The sequence below is a fragment of the Tigriopus californicus genome, chromosome 7 (genome assembly GCF_007210705.1).
Source record: "Tigriopus californicus strain San Diego chromosome 7, Tcal_SD_v2.1, whole genome shotgun sequence".
Classification (NCBI taxonomy): Eukaryota; Metazoa; Arthropoda; class Copepoda; order Harpacticoida; family Harpacticidae; genus Tigriopus; species Tigriopus californicus.
This window is the reverse complement of record NC_081446.1, coordinates 10,978,710-10,995,668: the sequence shown is the minus strand read 5'-3', so window position 1 is coordinate 10,995,668 and position 16,959 is coordinate 10,978,710. Positions and strand designations below refer to the sequence as shown.

Here is a 16,959-nt window from a genome sequence, read left to right as displayed (position 1 = left end):
AGATTTCAGGTGGAGATGAAGGACGAGAATGTAAGGGATGAATTTGAAAATTCCATTGATTTACTCAGTGCTTTCAAGACAGAGAAATGAGATTTTTGAGAAAAGAACTTTTGCTAACTCAAAAATGTATCACAACATAAATTGGGGTTTTGGCTTTGGAGGCTGTAAAAACCTTCCTCACAGCCCTAAAAATCCACAGGCCCAATTTATGTTGCGATACATCTTTAAGGAGGTTTTTCGTTGTGGGATCAAAATCCACCCAAACACCTTTTTTTATGAATCGAGTAATAGTTCTGAAATTCTTGGGTCCTACACCTGGCACCTGGCACCTAGCTCCATCCGATTAAATTATATTTCACGAAGTTTCAAATGCAACGAAATGGGGTGGTTCTACAAGATAATGGAAAATTCGATGAGCATATCCATTTGAAAGTACTATGTAAAGCTTTTCAAACGTGCATTTGGATAAATCGGACATTTAAGTCCGCAGAAAGTATCACGATGCTAACTCTGTACAAGCCGATTATTCAACCACATCTTGAATATGCTGCTTCTCCCATTTGTATTCCACTTATTTGAACAGGATTGCAGAAGGTCAAAAAGGTCTAAAGACGTTTGTCAAGGAACATTGAAGGTATGAGAGAGTTCTCGTATTAGGAGAGACTAGAGAGATTGGGGCTGCAGAATATTCTAAGAAGGCACAAAAGGTATCTGATACTGTACGTTTCCAAAAGCATTCATCAGCTTTGTCCCAACCTATTTTTATGGCCATTTCTAGTGACAGTACGTACAAAGTGGCTCAAAGTGGAGTTTTAAGGTATCTTGGTAAGAATCTAGGTTAGTTCGAACAATGACGTCTTCCCTTCTTCTTTCTCGGGCTCTTTCATTTTTCAATTTCTTCCCTCTAAAACAAAAATGTGTTGGGAATACGTAGACGTTGATCCAGTAGCATCTTTCAAGTCAGACTCGGACAAATTTCGGATCAAAATTCCAGATCAACCCTTTACTCAAAGGCTAGCCAGATCTGTCAAAACTCTGATTCTTTGGTAAACCAATAACCCTTTACTCAAAGGCTAGCCAGATCTGTCAAAACTCTGATTCTTTGGTAAACCAATATCATTGATTAAATTATAAGTAAAAGTATTTCAAGTTGAACTGTTTCCGATCACGTTCCCAGTAGTGGTAAGGAATTCCTCAAAAAAAAGAGTTCTTAAAGTTCGGAAGATTATTGGCATTAGTATTGGCATTGGTATTGGTACGGTCATATCGGTTCCCAATATCTAGAGATAGTTGACGATCAATTACAAACTAGTTGGCGGGTTATTCATTCTGGTTTGTCATTTGATCTGTCATCACGTATCTCATTGTTCCATTTGACTGGTTATTTGTATTCATACACCAGATAAGGCTAAAGCATTTGGCACAAGAAGTCTATGAAGCTGATGGATGAAGAGCTTTGGGTCATTTGATGTCACTATATTAGGTGACAACTGGTCGAAGAACCCCGTCCAGAATGCATAATGGTGGCTGAAGGTGCATCCCTGTCCTCCCACAGATCGATTAAAACTTAGTTGATGCAGCATTAGCTTGGACTTGAAATTTATGGCCCCATCGCTAAGGATCCTTGTTGGAAGGCAATTGAAATCATCTCCCAGCTAATGAAAAAAGGCATACTCGCTGTACGCTCTGCAATTAAATGCAATTATGTCATTTTCCAGTAATGAAAAAACACTCCCGAGTTGAAATGGAGATGAGAGAGAGAAGCCGAAGTTCAAAAAGAAGAAGGCATCTTGATAATGAAAGATCAAGGAGTCAACTAATGCAAGTAAAGAACTCGGAGGTTTGATTGGAGTCACTTTGAGCTTCACTTTATCTGTGGTTGCATATCTTGAATATGCTTGAGTTGATGAAAGAGCTTCGCATACCATCCAAGCGTCCACTCCAAACGATTGGTGCCAAACCTCGTGATGAGTCCAGCAGAAAAGTCTCCGCGTAATTTGAATATAACCAAGCATCGGACTCGGCATTTTATTCCTCACCTCAGGGCTCCCACATTCTCAAGTTGAATGGTTGAATCGTTCTCCCCAAATATTGTTTTCCGGCTTTTCTATCTATTCATGATTCGTAATGGCAGGTTTCTAACGATGATGAACAATATGAGAGATTTTGGATTATTGTGGCAGAGCGCCCCTGGTTTTGGGTGTGGATCTTTGGCATGCGGGCCCCATTCTTGTTCCTCTCGAAAAGATTAGCATCACCAGGATTCGTACTAGAAAGACAACCACTTGGATACTGCACATTCGTTGTGAACACTGGATATTGGGCTTCTGAATGAGATGAGAGTTTAGTGTTTACCAAGCAGGATCCCAATGAAACACCACCTGTGTGAGTCGAGTGTACCCAAGATCTGATTCGAAGTTCTCTCAAGAGGATCTTGGGGGTTCTTGAAGCCAAAAGGCTTTGTTTTGCTCAATCAGAGCCCTATTGATTAAGAGACATCTACGATCTTTCGCATTATGCAATCCGGATCTCTAAGGTCACGTCAGGAGGATCTTTGTAAAGGTGGTTTACTCGAACAAATTGGACTAAGCAACAGCATTTGTCCAAGATGGGAAACCATGCCTATCTATCTGGTTAGCATTCCGTTACGATAATCACAGACCATTTTTTGAGACAAGATTTAAAGCCATGATAAGCGAATTCTGACCTGCTCTCGGACAACGGCAACCCGGATACATTTGCCATAAAATGTTTGCTCTACATTAGATGGCACGCACTATCTCAATCTCGACCTGATTCAATGGGCACGAGCCTTTTGCAGTACTACGCGTACCATGCACTGTACTACATATGGATACCGGGTGGCCGGAAATAACGGCAATATAATGATTTGAAATTTAAGGTTAAAGTCCAATAATGGCAATGGCTATTTCATATTAAAAGAGAAATTGAAGAAACAACCCAAGGAAGAGCTTCAATATGACCTTCATTTGCGACCACACAGCCTCTAAACTACGACGTACTTCATCGCAGATGACACGGGCGGACGAAAGAATACGTTATACTCGCTCACCATGACCACAATGCTTTTCCCGTGCAAAGGAGACTTATCTTGGCTTCGAGAAATTTGCCTCTGTCTCTTAGAGGGAAGAAAATGAGTATAATTTGTTTCAAGATAACCTTGGCAGATGTTCAAATATTTTCGCATGAAATTTTGTTTTGAAGATCAATCGATACGTTTTTCAACAGCAAAGGTGAAATTACCGTTATTTCTGACCACCCTGTAGTGCTGGATGAATAGTATGTACAAGTACCAACAAGCACCTTAAGCGGGGGCTTAAAACAACATTTCATTGAAGGGCCCTCTGACATGCCAGCCAGCACTCTTGATCTCCATAATCCACCCCAAGCGGTTGTAGTCCATACAGAACGATCATCATGCTCTATATACTAGTAGTACGTACATCTCGCCACATATGGTGGTGAGCTAGAGATGATGGACCCAGAGTTATGATCTGGCCAGGGCTCGGTAAATCCGAGTCCTGCTTTGTAATGGCGGATCATCAAGTTCTCGATCGACTTCATCGCTCCCATTGTGAGCATCATTTACATAAGCATATCCGGCACCGATTAATGAATCGACAACACCTGTTCAAGCATGGCCTAAGACCTTTATTCCCTGAGTCAGTTCCCGTTGGATTGAAGGACTACAGACCTGAAACTATTTCATACGAGTGCAGTACGGTTAGCCATGGGCGTATGTGACATAAAGATGGTTCGTCTGGTTTGGTCTGGTTGGAAGTTATTAATTTAAGATGTCTGGTTGTGGTGAATGGTTGAGCGGACAAATCCTCGGACTGGCACTTAAATGGTTGCCATATTTGGGCCAGCCGTGGCGATTCCGAGGATATTTGAGTGGTGATTGGAATCACCGATAAGGCCAATCTCATGAAACATGTCTGCTTTGCTCAGGCCTAGTTAGGGTTTCATTGAAAATCAGAGTAGCTGTATTTGTATTCACCAAGGACTTGTACTCTAGTGCTCTACTATAGCACGAAAAGCCAAGATCTTTGTCGTAAAAAGCATCTCCGAGGTAAACATCGTTACCATCCTTGAATAAATGAAGGACAATTAGGATCAGGCAATTTGTAAAAATTAAAGAAAATAGCACTATAATACAAAAGATGGGCCACTCAAGGCCATTCAAACTAGCAGTAATAAAAACATTTAGTTGTGAAATGTTTCGTGTACCACAAAAACTACGCAAAAACCAACTGTGTCTGAGATTTTTGAAATACAAATACTGTTACCAATCTGTGGACTCCTCTCATTAGTGGTGGTCATTTTGTTAGATTGAAAACTGGCGTAATGTTTACGACCAGAAAAAAAATGAGCTTTTTCAAAGTGTAATGTGCGAACTGCCTAAAAACGTTAATACAACAATCCTTGTCCCAAGCAAATTGGTGCTTACGCCTCATCTTATTTCATTTCCCCATTAGGCACTTTTAACCCCTCTCATGCCTTTTTTTGAATGTCCCTAGAATGGCTGACAACATTTTGAGCAAGCAACAATTCATCAGTTCTGGCCACATTGGGTGTTGATTGGTGGGATTGGGTGGGACCGTTGGAACCCAATGCGGATCTACGAGCAACGTAGATCACAAATCTACCAACCCTGAAGATAAATAGCCCTTACCTTATGGGAAAAGATTCAAAACAGGGCCATCAGTTCAAGTCCATATACTAATTAGAAGAACGTGTTCTTTCCGTATGGTCACAGGCACTTCTTTGCGTACACTACGTGTAACCACCATCTTCTTTAAACCGGCGGGATTTCAGAAGTTACTCGTACGTACATCCGTCTAGCCTCGTGTTATTTTTAGTCATTCTGCTATCGTTCTCTGTTAAAAAAAGCAACTTATTTAAGCAAGGAATTCTCTGTGCCCGTGGATGTCTGTAATGTGTGGACTGGCAAAACCATTGAAGATGCAAATGTAGTCATGGAGCCGCAAAATGATTCGGACATGATATTCCCAAGAAGGATCTCTCTCACTCTGTGGTGTGTCCTGATCTTGTTGCACTTTGAATAAGTACTCTACTTTACAGCTTGCTTATGTAGTGAGCAGTCTAGTATGTAGTGGGAATGTGTTTGAAGATCTCCAGTACTAGTGCGTGATCCTGAAATTGTCTTGTCGAAATGTTAGGAGGAAGTGTTGAGTTAATACAAAAGAGACTCTGATTCACTCTTCCATTCTCAGTACTTGGTTCTTCGTTGCAAAGTGATTGGAACGTGACCACATGCACAAAGATAGAGTAGATCAAATTTTTCTGATTTTGTGCATAACCCACTTCTAGTCAAGAGACAAAAAGGCATAATGTCCACTATTTCCGAGCGATTGTTTCCGTGCGGCCTTTGACTAAATTAGTAGAGACACCTTTAAAGGCCATAAATCACAAACTATTTAAACTCCCAGCTGAGAATATTCTTTGGAGCGTACCGTACGTACAGTCGTACGTAGGGAATGTGAAAGATAGATAGATACGTGCAGATACATGGTAAGAGAATGAGTGCGTGTCTCATTGAATTATTGGCTGATCTTGGGTAAAGACCATTGCGCCATCTTTCAACGCTAATTGCTTCTGGTTAGTTTTGGCCCCAAAAATTATGATCCGGCTCTGCACATTCCGCGAACTTCCGTGCATCTTCGGATCATGATTTAAGGGTTGCTCCTCGACTAATTAGCATGCTAACAAACTGGAAACTTCATGCCTCGTAGGACGCAAAATAATCTCGAATCAAATTGAGCTAGGCTGATAATTGCATGGAGATGAAATGCCGGTTGACACTAGGAACCGGATTCCCTAAAATCCCGTTAACTCTTTCAATATCCCCGCAAACTCAGTGGTTTTAAGAAAATAAAACAGTTTGACTTTTAAATCATATCCCTGCGTGAGAAAAAAACGGAGAAAAAAAATCATTCTTGCGCGTTCTGTATCTGTCAGCACTCTCACAGACAAAGATTCAACTCATTCATCACCAAGTTAAGCGCTCAAAGGATTTTCCAAATTGGGCCCGAGTTTGAGTAATTAGCCAAGAGCGATTTGTTGTGGCAAATTACCACCATTCAATGACAATGGGTTGAAGAAGGCTTGAAAGCCCACCTCTCCTATTTTGTTTCAAGTTCAGTTATTTCTTTTACGAAAGATATCCGGACGAGATTGGAATGTTTGTTGTGATACTGCATCAAGTATCTACTAAATTCATCGATGTACATACGTGCAGTACATTGACATACGGGTAACAAACCACGACAAATCGTTGTCAAGCAATTGCCGGTGTGAAAAAAAACAAGAAGCAAATGATAGTTGCCATGAAATTTAGAGTTGAAAGTCGTGACAACCTCTGCTTAAATAGCGGTTATTCTGAGCGAGCCCAAATCGGTTTAAGATTGGCAGAGCCACCAACTTCTTGCCATTTGAGCAGAGCTATTTCAAACTGACTCTTTTGTAAAGAAACGTTGTTAAGGGAATTTGATATCGTGGAAATGGAAATGAATGCGGTTACTAAGTTTTCCTCGTTTTCCATAGTGATTCGTCGAAAAAGGGTTGAGATGGCGAATCGTCTGAATGCATTAATATAATGTTAAAGAAAGCTGCATTTACCTTGGAGAATTAATTTCAGTTCGCCACTCCAATATTAAGAAAGATAGATGATGCATCAAAACAGGGCAGAATAGACAGGATAAAATCTTGAAGTTTCTGCATACCATGATTGCTAACTTACGTTAGAACCATCAATCAAACATCATATCACTACAATGTACAGATTGCATGCATGTACGTAAGTAGCCATGCGAAGTAAAGACAATTTGTGGCAAATTTTTGTGTGGCACCCTGATTTTGGGCACCTTGTGGACGGAGAATTTAGACAAACATCACAGCCAACCCGCAATGGGCATAGGCTGAATTTATCATTGATTTCGATTTGCCACCTTGTTCAAGCAAACATTATTCTGATATTGAGGCAAGATATTGGTTCAGTGACAAAACTTCACCAAAAAAAGACATTATTTGAGTTCTGCAACACAATTCACTCGATAATTGAAAGTTCAATTGGATCAAAATGCGAGTTAGTTGTAATGTTTGTATTCTGCTTACACATGATGTCCAAAATCAGGGTGTCACACTATTCTTTTCCATGAATTTTCTTTACTTCACCTGGGTGAATGCGACAAGGTGATTGAAAAGGGATCAAATTTAAGGAACGCCAAAAAATATTGGTCTCGTCAATATCATGCCAAGATTTTCTTCCATCAGAATTCCCGCACCTCACACATTGCAAAATCGTCTTTTTGTAAGGAAACGCCTTTTAATGTAGTTAAAGGGATAAAGGGAAAATTAAATAAATGCGTCAATCCATCGATTTTAAACTAGTCAACAAATGAACCAAAATGTATTCAAACTCGCATCCCTTACTGGTTAACACTTTGTTGTATTTCAAATTGGTAGTAGGAACTATAATTTCGACGCCATAGACAGTTATATTTTAGAGCAAAAGTGCCAACCTCAAGTTTCCGAGCTTTTTCGCCAGGTTTTTAAAAGAGAAATGGTGCCAACAAGGTATTATGATATATTTCTTTAACATTTCTATTAAATATCCATGCACTAGAGCACAGATTCAAAGGCATGACACTTATTCAAGAACCTTGGCATTTTGCAAGTAACTAGCCCAACTCCAAGCAAGCTTAAAAACTCCAGAACACGAATGAATCTCTTTTAACGCGTCAATGGAGCGATCTCACGGTAAACCCCCAGATGGGGTCAAGCTCCATTAGAGACAAAAAGCCTTTTGTGTAGAAGAGAAGCGCCAAAACGCGGAAAGATTCCTTCATCCAGTCGACAATATTGAAAGTATTTCGGGAGAAGCAGCTACCTCTTGATAATGAAGCCCTCGTGATCTGGTTTTATCCCGTTCTTGGAATGAACAAATGACAATGCAACAACGAGTCCGTCTCTGATGGCGTGATCAACAGCATTCGCACAACTTGCAATCGCCAAATAAATCATGTCCAATAATTGGCATTTTCCTGTCAATCATCCCGCCCCAACGAGCGACCAAAGGTCAAACTGGGGTCACTTGATCAATTGTGACGTTCCGCTTGGGCAACTCGCAACTCCCTGAAGCACCCCAAGACCATAATTTTCTTACTCAATCGGATCTCAGAGTACAAAGCTACAAAACGATGCCTACATACTGACACTTGCCATGGTTCATACCCAAACTCAAGTGAGACTGGAAATAATAGAATTTGGTATGAGCTCATTAATATTAGTCAGAGGTATTTCTGTTCTACGTGTTATTTCATTACCGTTCCTGCGATTGAACAACTCACATGCCAATGCGCCTCCCATAAATATTTACTGCCTTCTTGACCACTCTTCAGGGAGAGGGAATCGGAGGGCGAATAATCTTGTTTCATTCGGCTCACAGACTCATTGTTCCAATGGCTTTTCATGCAGGTGTGGTCCTCGCACCCCATATCTGCCTGGGTTGACTTCATGCACAAAGTACATCCGGATGTACAACATAGGCGTCCGTATACTAACTAATGCCAAACGGTTATCCATAGAGTCGATGAACTGTCCTATCTCGTTGTTCTAGTTGAGCTCAAAAGGCGTGTGATTCAAGATTGGCATTCAGCTGTTTTTCCAGAACATGCCTGACGTCACGTCGCCCCCGAAATTGAGTCATTCAGACCAAATTCTGGCCACCCTGAGGGATTGCTCTAAGGTGTTTAGCGCAAGTTGATCACGGTTATCCGCCAGAATGTGGTGTTCAGCATTGGATCCTTCCGTATTATTATGAAATATGAGCTGAGATGTGAAGCGAGTTTGTGAGGTGCTCTGGTTTTGGGTCTAGTTGATCAGTGTGTTTCAGTTAGAGCGCAGACACAACCTAAGCAAATTCTTGAAGGCGCTTCATGAAATGATCATCAAGTTCGACATCGTTTAATGATACCGGTAGGCATGGCGTTCATGTTGATAATCAACCGGAAGCTTGGATTAGGGAATCTGAGATGCCCAACCCACATGCAAGAAATTAGATCTGTCGGTCTATGCACGGTATTCCTTTGAATTAGTATTGGAGAATTCTCTCGGGAAAATTCGGAGAGATATTCGAAAAGTAGAGGTCATCAATGGTTGGTCAAAATTTGTGATGAACTAATTCCTTGGTAGAATGAAGTCGGTTTAAGCGTAGCAAGTCCAACGAAATCAAGATCAAATGAATTGTAGAACGGGTGGAGTTTAAAGATTTCCATTCCTTGAAGTAGAACCATGAGGATTTCTTGGTAAAGATTCAACCATCAGCTGCAATTTTGCCATTATCCTTTACTCTTCAACATATTTTATCTTCTACAACTTGAAATGATTTTTATCCCGCCAATAAAGAATAGAGAGTTTAGACAAGGGTATTCCAAAGTGCATCTTAATCGGTTCCAAAGTATGCAAGAACAGTGCCAAATAAATATTCGCTTTCTTGATTCTTTTGTTCTTACAAAGGTATCTTATCTTACGGACGATTAAGAATAGCACGGCCCTATAAATGATATGACCTTGAACTTTAATTCGTCTGTATTAGCTAGCCTAGGGAGCGCTAGCAAACAATAGATTCTCGTGAGAGACTTCAACGATCGTTCTTAGCGCCTCTTTTGACAGTCGTCTGAACTTGTATATATAGGTGGCGCTGCCAAGAGTGCCGGAAAAAGTCGTGGGTTCAGTCTGAGCTGACACCTTGCGGTTATTTCTTGAACTCGAAATGCACTTCCTGGAGATTTGAGACTTAACCGGGTTGTCAATTGTTGATAAAGCGCTTGATGGATGCAGACAACATCAGACATATTTGAGCGGTAATCATGCAGGCCCAAGGACACTTGGGTTATCGCATCCTTCGAGATCAGATCCTTCTGCGTGGAGCACAAGTTCTCTCAGACAAGATCGCAAAAGAACCCTTCTAAATGATCTTCAGAGTGACAATTTTCGGGGTTGATGGTCACTGAGATTCACAAACTAGAAGATAATGGACGACAAGTTGAGTCTCCAAGATATGCCAAAACAAACTCATAGTTGCCCCCAGGCTCAAGAAGCATCAATGCTAGACACTAACTTAGTCGGCAAATTTGGTTCAGGTGTGACAGCGTTTACGACTATCTTTCAATCATCCCGATGTACATTTTCCCACCGTCAAAGGTACTTCCAAGTTCAACGGAGGAACGAGAAAGGTTTCTGCGACCGAATATGTCGCTCATGCCACCCCTGATGAGAAATCCGTGCCTCCAAAAGCAGATCGAAAGTGTGATTGTCAGGCCCCCATCCGGCTCTTGGAAAGGTTGGAGGAGCCAAAAAACCATTTTGATTGCTTGAGCACATGGCATAGAAATGATGTACTTGAGGAATGACACGACGGAGGACTCTATTCTGAAGGTAACACTAGTAAATGAGACCAAACACATTGATATTGACCAGGAAGCAGATATTTTTTTAACTCATCAGCCGATTGATTGGCTTGGTTGGGTTGAGTGCCATGGATTAAGGAAATCAAAAATTGTTGGACTTGAACCAAAGACTAGGGTTATCTAGTGACAGAAGGAACCACCAGGAAAACACATCATTCCAAAGATCAAAACTTCAGACAGATATCACATCAATGGATTCAGGACATTTCTGGATTCCGCGTGTTATTTATCTGCAAGCTTTGATCCAAAACATTACGGCTATTTTTCATACAACGTTGTATCCTTAACAACAGTATGACGAACTTCCAGACCAACCTTTTCACCAAAAGCAGAAACAGTAACTTATCAGTACTCTTGGCAGCCTGGATTTTCTCATACACACATTCTACAGCTGACTAGGCATAACTTGGCGAGTGCTCTTTGTATTTGGAAGCATGTTACTTTTAGTCTCTAGTAAATTTGTGCCCATATCACGTGTCTTCTTTCACTGGCCAGCTTCCGCTTGTTCTTGACGCCTGAGAATGTAGGCGGGAAAATCAAATACAAAATTATTAGTCCGGTTCCTAATGATGCGAAAGAGCGCCGTCACTGGAGATTGCTTGGTCCATCCGGTGTGCTACATGATTTGAATTTATTTACGTCTCGTCAATTACTGGGTGTTCCTGATGCAATGACTCATTCATTGACAAACTATATTAGCACCACTCACTCAATGATCGTCGTGATGACTTTTGAGCTCTTACTGATGCGTTTGAGTGCGAGGGTGCCGAGAGTAAGGGTGATGATGATAATGATGATTATAATGTGGGGGAGAGACCAACAGACTGACAGAGGAGAGGAGATCCCCGGAAAAATGACTCGTTTGCCTACGTAAAGTCCTTCTGTCATTGTTCGTCAAGGATAGTTCCAAGTGCGTAAGACAGTGTGGGTATGAACTATTCGACAACAACAACATCAACAGCAACATCAATGTGGGGGGGTCGGTTTGTTAGTCGCCCAAGACTAACCACTGCTTCCTCATGACACCATTCACCACAAGAGAACAGAAACCATCACCATTCATGACCATTATGATCTTCATCATTGCTATTGCCTCTCTGTGCAACCAAGAAGAGCTGGATGAGACAGATATGCACTTGTGGATCCTTCAGAGTAATGAGGGCGATCGCAATAAAGTTATTACCCATTTTGACGGTCCAAACCTGGACTTTTTTTTATGGGCTAACCGCAAGCAGAGGCATGAGGAAATGGACTTTTCTGGGGAAAACCACCCAAAAATGACTCTAGAACAATCAAGCATCTGTCTCGTATTTTGCATTTCCTGTTCTGCCACTGAACCACTTGCCAAAAATGGAGTCAACCCATCTTTTTCCGTTTCTCAGGAGGACTCGTCTCCCTGGCCTTGTACGATTATAAATACGAGTTTTATCTGTTGATGATAAAAGCTCACCCCCCTTTCAAATATCAATGTTTTTTTGCCAAGGACTTAAATGCAAGATCAATCCCACCAATTCTGTGACAAGTAGCCTTTTACGGTAAGATAAGCAACTTGCAAAAACAGATGCTCTCAAAAGATTTGTCTAGACAAAGATCGAGCCCTGAAAAAAAAATCATTTACCAACTCGTGGGAAGTTCAAATTGAATGGTTTGGGTTGAAAGCTGGTTACATAATAATTCGGCTTTGGCTTGATATCAACCCAAATTGTGGCCAGGGTGCCATTTCAAGAGCCTACACACACCATTCATGACCCCACGTGTTCCGCCATTCATTGCTAATATGATCAAAGCCAAACATGATTTGTCACGTTATTGCTTCAAATTGAGATTCTAAAAAAAACTGAGCACCAAATCGACATGGATCTTTCAAAAAGGAATGCAACATGATTACCGCCCATAAACACAACCTTTTGCGGCTACAACTGCATTCAGAAAAAGGCCAAACTGTCAACAGATGCATCAAATAATTGCCGGTTTGCCTCATCACTAGTTCTGCCAGCTAACGAGTTGTAAATCTTGGCTTTGATCATTGGATACACCCAAAAACGTCCACTAACCCAAACAGTTACAAACTAGTGACATCTTTATGGATGGAATCAATACCTTTTTTAGACGTGTCTGAACTTAAATTTTCATCCTCTTCAAGGATACTCTTCGACTCCGTCATCAACTTCTGCTAATGGCTCAAGGGAGTTGTAATATATGTTTCAGGAAACAGCCGTATGACACCGCTCAGTTTGGGTGGGCATCTCACTAATGATCTAAAAACAAGGTTCGAGCTCATTGCAATGTAATTTAATGATCGTGAAAAAGGAGTTCCGAGCTTGCCCTTGAGCAGCAAATTTCTTGGCAAGTTTGGACACCCTGAAAGTGATACACTGCAACAGCGTGTTTTATGTCTCGTAAATTACGACCCGCGTACCTTCTCATGACAGTGGAGTGCGTTTATTTCAACTACCCACGAACTAACCAAAAGTCTGCCTAGAAAATTAGAATTAGAAACTGAATTGTCATCGGTTACGGCTTCTTCAGACACTTCGAAAAGCAACCTGAGCAGTACTCTCAATCAATTACCACTTGGGATGGTGATGGATTTGTTCCTGGAAAATCTGAATGGCTTGCATATGCTCCCAACCGGTTGGCCCCCATAATTCACTTTTCTAGAACCATCGATAGGATCGATAGGATTTCCTTTCAATTTTAACTTGAAGGGTCCGCAAGAATGCATGGGAAAAGGCGCCAAAAAGAGAGGCTTTGCAAGTGATTCAAACCCCCGATCGAGATCAGCGTCTCACGTTTTGGTGCCAATCGAGATCAGGCGAAGTGTGTGTATGGCCTTCTCTAAAGCACCTGTTTTGACCTTGTCACATTCATGGAGGACTGACCAAAATTGGTATGCCATGAAATGCCGTGTTGATTGGTGAATGAATTGCGAAAACACCAAATAGACAAACTCATATTTCGATTCTCGCCAACACTTCCGCGATGATTAATGAACTCGACCCCCTTCACAGGAGTCCGACATGTGACTTTTCTCGAAAGACCCGACTAGCACCTTGAAGTATGTTCCTTGGCGATTCGTTGGTGCGAAGAACGCCTAAAAATGTGGACGAGAACACCAACAGTGACACCAAAAATGATGATTTATTCGGTTGCATTATTTTCCAAATTTCTGTTGCACTTTTAAAGGCCAAATGCTGCAAAAAATAAATAAATGTAAAAAAATACAAAAAAACAAAGCGACACATGAGCATGCTCGTGAAATCCATATAAATTCCTCTTATATGACTGGACTTTCTAATCAGGGGCGCAAACGAACTCAATATCCAATGTCATTATAATTTCTCTGTGTCTTCGTCCACTTGAAAAGCAGTCCATTTGTCGGTATTATTCGCCCATTCCGATTAAAAGGACTTCGTCAGAATGCTCATGGTGAAATTAAAATGGTTTCACTCTAACTGGGTTGACTTTTTTGAAAAAGGACCACCTATAGGGCGGGAAAATATTCGTGCGACGCATACAGTAAGCAAGGGTTCAAGCAACATATGCGCCGATTGATCAAAAGCCCAGCTTGGACAACGTGCATGAAATGATAAATTGAACTCTAATTCAGTTTTAATGTTGGAATAACTTTCAGTTCCGGGCAAGAAACCTCCCCTAGGCCTAAATGAACCTTAATAATGGAAACATCATCACGCCATCATCACACAGATTCCGAGGTTCAAATTCTATATTTATACACTTCCGGGTGGGTTTTCCTTGAAAGATGTCGGGCATCATTTTCACCAACATATTCTTTATGAAGGCAGACAGGGAACGAGGAAAAGTGAAATTCTAATAGTGAGTGCATAAGTCTTCGCTTAAGGAGCAATCAATCCCCGAAAAGATCAGTTAAAAGCCCATAAATCAAGGTGAGGGAGTCTTGTCACAGGATAGTGGATAGCAAAGCAAGCACTCTCAACCGCGCATTTGAGATGTTTCAATGGTGCTAAATTGCCACCTTCAACTTGCCATGCCCTCCAATCAATGGATTAACAATATTTATGATCAACCACCTTCCAAAATATCTTTCCACACTGCATGACAGAAGGTCGTTCTTCTGAGTTTCAAACGCTTGCACGCTTTATTCATCACAGTGCAATCGGGACCATATGCAGCGGTGAATTAGTGTTTACCTTAATGATCATTTGATGAGAGAATCGTTTCGATGGGCCAATATTTGCACAACATTGGCCTGAGAACGATAGACAGACAACGGACGGAGATGTTCACATGTCCTTTTTTAAGCCATGATTATCAGCCACCATTTGCAATTGTGGCAAGACAAAACAATAAATGATGCACAATTCTCATTCTTCAAAGGAACCCAATTTGGATCCCGAGCTCTGCGTGCAATTGTGTAGTATGTATTTGTTCAACGGGATAGTTGGGTCATAACAATCAGGAAACTGCGTCGTTGAACGACTCAAGAAGCTCGTTTGAACCTTTTAACATTCCCTCCTTCTGCTACTAAATGAGAAGATTTTCAGATGTGATGAATGTTGAATTGACATGCATTTCAGATTGTACCACATGTTACGCACTCCTATCTTATGGAACCTTGAACAACACATTCCATGACGCTATCAAAAACGATCAAAAATGGGCCCAATCCCAGAAATGGGCCTCTTTTTCTCATTTCAATGTGCGTTATGAGAATAGCTTGAATAAGAACTAAAATACAGCTCACTCAAATTTGGCTAACTAATACGAGGATTGGCCAAGTTGGAGTTTTTTTTATCACACGATGAAGCACCAGACGTTGGTGGATGTGTTTTCTAATAGGTCAATAATGAGTGGTTTGGAGGCAAACCACTCGACCAAGTTCTCTTGACCTCAAAGAAACTCCATGGGCCGTAAACGTCTTAATTAGCTGGCTTAATTTAAGCAACGGAATAATGAATATGTTTAACCTTGTGTGGCCTCGTTATGATAAACATGATTTTAGGGCAGCCCCCAAAGGTCGCGAACTTGGACGAAGTTATTGGTCAAAAAGGTGGCTTATTTTTCCTCCAATGTTTTACCCATTTCTTGCCTAACGAGTCGGAACCCAGTGGTATCCAAATATAGAGCCAAGAATCAAAGGTCACAATAATTTGCGGCTCTCAAAATGGTAGCAGTCCGATCAAACCTCCCGATACAGGAACAAACACAATCGTTCATTGTGCAATAGTCAGATGATCCTTTTTCAAATTTGTATTCCAAATCATGTTGAACACACGCAATGAGATCCAAAGTCTAAAGTCAATTTGATTCCGCCATATTGCTAGGATCTGAAATCGTCAACCAAACCAAAACCAAACCTTTGAAACAATCTTGAATCCACTTCTCGAGATTATCCAGATTCCAATCTTCTTCATTATCGACAAGAAACGTGGATTCTGGAAACGATTCCTGAAGGTGAACTAGTTTAACGCATCGGTCCATTATAAAACATCCGATCCCAATTGCCAATTGCACCGATTACTTAGTTGCCTCACCAAAACTAGTCTTCTTCTCAGGCCTTTGAATAGGCGAAGTGGAGCGAGAGCATTGATTGCTAAATAGGCATGAACTTGCCATGAGTTCATGGTGATTTCCAACACAATATGCATCGCTTCATTTGAGCCCATCTCTTTGGTTTGGCCTAAGGGTTTCCTCGATCCAAACTCCAAGGCTTGACATTCGTTTTCACACCACTTTAGCTTCTTCCTCATAAGAGTCTTTTGAAGCTGGAGTAGCCAGGAAGACTACGGAGGGGTTGTTTAAAGCCCTCTACAATTATATCAATCGGTGCACTTGCATGCCAGAAGCCAACTAACGAGACTTGTACTCACTTCACTACACACAATGAACTCAGAAGCATCAGCTGGTAGAAAAGATTACCCTTTTTTTTGATGGACATGCAACCGCATTTACTCAAGAACAGAAAATCTCCAGAGCCCTCATTCAGACCCGTTGCTCACATTTGTGAACATGAGCTGTCCAAATAGTGGCTGTCCGAGGGTCTAAAATGAGGCACTTCGTTAACAATATGCTCGCCAAAGGTGAGACGTACAGGTAGAGTTTGGTAGTGTCCGAAACAAAGAACAGGGGATCCAGCTCATTTGATTTTTTTTCCAGATTACCATCTTATCGCAATTTGCGACGGTGTCCAAGGAACTCAAGTAGTTCCGCACTTCCATTGAACGTGTTGTGACGATCCAGCCTTCCATCTCTATTAGCATCAAAATCAGTACTCGGTCTTAACACCAATCTCCAATCCTGATTGATATTTAGCTCAGTTTTTTAGGCCGATCTTCGATTCGTGTCGATGGTTTGGGCTCCGTTTTGGCATGGTGAGATCCGATTCCATTTCATATCCCGATATACCAATCCTGGTGGTAATTACACTGCGTGCGCATAAGTCAGGATGAAGTCGGTAGTTGGT

At 41.3% G+C, this 16,959-nt stretch overlaps 1 protein-coding gene and 1 long non-coding RNA gene across 3 annotated transcripts in view; both read right to left on the bottom strand.

Moving 5' to 3' along the window:
* The window catches only part of LOC131882930 (uncharacterized), a 103,367-nt gene that overhangs the window by 53,630 nt on the left and 32,778 nt on the right, over nucleotides 1-16,959 (bottom strand). The window lies entirely within an intron of this gene.
* Nucleotides 1,827-8,640, bottom strand: LOC131882935 (uncharacterized). Its single transcript, XR_009373556.1, has 2 exons — nucleotides 8,394-8,640; nucleotides 1,827-2,269 (listed from the first exon to the last, which is right to left on the bottom strand). It is a non-coding gene; the product is annotated as an uncharacterized LOC131882935 (long non-coding RNA).